General features: G+C 24.7%; 1 non-coding gene across 1 annotated transcript; it reads left to right on the top strand.

Annotated features, from left to right (window-relative positions):
* The first annotated feature begins 1704 nt into the window (after positions 1-1704).
* Trnaf-gaa lies at positions 1705-1777 on the top strand. The gene has a single exon. It is a non-coding gene; the product is annotated as a tRNA-Phe (tRNA).
* The last annotated feature ends 775 nt before the right edge of the window (positions 1778-2552 follow it).

Here is a 2552-nt window from a genome sequence, read left to right on the forward strand (position 1 = left end):
ATATATATATATATATATATATATATATATATATATATAATATATATAAATAAGATGTAAAAATTGTGAAAAAAATGGATTTTGAAATATATGACTTTTATTCTTGCCTGACTAATAAATAGTTTAAAGCGATTTACTTCGATTGTGTGATAAATCTTTATCGATTTTAAATTTAAACGACAGAAGATTATTTGTTTGTTGCACGTCATAGGAAATTGAAATAGCATGTTGAAGTACACATGAAGTTTTACACATATGTTTAAATTGTCAACACACCGAAGAAGAAAGCGGAAATCTTAATGTTATAAGTACATGTAATAATACATTGTACATATATACATTACTTTATAACGATAGCCTGATGCTGTTCAAGGTTTAAACGTTTCACGTACTTATCTCAAATATAATAAAAAAATCAGAAAATAGAAACTTGGTGCGGCGGAGTAAATTATCCGCGAAAATATTCCTTTTCAACAATGCATTCAACATTGATTTCCGGTGGAAATGTACTTGTTGCACAGGAGCTTTCAGTAATGCTGCTACAATATTTGTAATATTACTGCAATATTATTAAAATGTTGCAATGTGACCGAAATATTACTGGAATGACGTATGCTATATAGATATACTGTTTAAGAAAAAAAAAAAAGTTGAAAAATAGACATCAAGACTTGAACATTTGAGCGAAAAATCTAGTTTTTTAATCTTCACTATAATAATTAGTATATATATGATAATATATATGTATATATATATTGTAATTATATGTATACATATATATAAAGAAGATATATATAAAGTTTATTTATATATAATTATTTTAATATTTAATTGTATATAAATTATTTTATTTTGCCTCTAACTTATACTACCTTGTGTATTTCTGTTATCGACACGCATTTTATATTGTCAGAATGCTTTGCCTTGGCCCTGTAAGTCGTTTCTTTTAAATCCTTCTTGAATCATGACCATGAATTAAAAACGCATGAAGCTCTCCCTCCCCTCTTCTCCTGTAAATAACCTTAGTGTTCATAGAATGCTCGTTTTTGCAGCGTGCACTGATTATCAATCAATCGATATTTGAAGGATATTAGATCGGAAGAAATATTGGAAAAAATTTCAATGATTGCAACGCATTAATTTATCCGAGAATAACCACTGTATCAATGATTGACATTGCTCGGTTTCATATTATGCAAGACTTGTGCAATAAAAAAATAAGCAATAAATATAAAATATATTAAAACAAATTTTTTTCTATTTTCATAATTCTATTTTTATTTCTTATAAACAATAAAGCATTTTGTAACGTCTAAATGTAACAAAAGAAATTTAAAGTTTGTCGGTCAATTAGTATAATTTTTCAAAAAACATTAATAAAAAAAATTAAAAACTGGAAATAAGAATTATACAATTATATAATTACAATTTTTATAATAAAATATGTATATAATTTATGTATATATTTCTAAATCTCATTATCTTTATATGTATAAAATAATACATGAATTATATATACGTATACTATAAAAAATTACACAATTATATATATAATTACAATAATTTTTATAATAAAATAATATATATATAATTTATGTATATTTCTAAATCTCATTATCTTTATATGTATAAGATAATACATGAATTATATATACGTATACTATAAAGAATATTTCAAGGTTTTAATAAAGATCGCACATATGAGCCGAAATAGCTCAGTTGGGAGAGCGTTAGACTGAAGATCTAAATGTCCCCGGTTCAATCCCGGGTTTCGGCAGTCGCGATTTTTTTTTGTTTAATACTGAAAAATATAAAAAAGAAATGGTTGTTCACAATAGATAATAACAGATGTAAATGAAAATATATATTATAAATGTTTAACACTTTAACATGATACGATCTCGTATTCTCTTTTTCATTCTTCCATTCATTTTATTATTCCGTAGTACTTTTAGAATTCCAGCTACTCCTAGATATCGAGTTATAACTGTAATATTTTAAACATTCTGTAGATCAATTTTTAATTGAAGAGCACATTACAATAATACGATTCAATCTCACCTCCTTAAAGATGTATGTGTTACATCTAAAAACAGTATCAAAGAACAAAAACATGATTATTCTATTATTACTTTTGAATATCTGTGTAAAATTTAAACATAATTCTCTTAGGATCGATTGTTTCATTTTTCGGTAAATTTTACGCATTAGATAAATCGTCAGATTCGCACATGTAATTGAATAATCTTGCTATTTACACGTAAATTTACCGAAAGATGAAATCATCGTTCCTTATTTATTTAAAAATTATTTAATTTTTTTGTTTGTCTTAATTCTTATATAAAATCCCATTTTGTAATATTTATTTAAAAATTTGATGAAGAAGTAATATATTAAGAATTAAATCAAATTATGTATAATATATAAATATAATACATAAATGAATACATAAATAAATATAATATGTGTGTGTGTGTGTGTGTGTGTGTGTGTGTGTGTGTGTGTGTGTGTGTGTGTGTGTGTGTGTGTGTGTGTGTGTGTAGTATAATAAA

The sequence above is a fragment of the Atta cephalotes genome, assembly GCF_000143395.1.
Source record: "Atta cephalotes unplaced genomic scaffold scaffold00021, whole genome shotgun sequence".
Classification (NCBI taxonomy): Eukaryota; Metazoa; Arthropoda; class Insecta; order Hymenoptera; family Formicidae; genus Atta; species Atta cephalotes.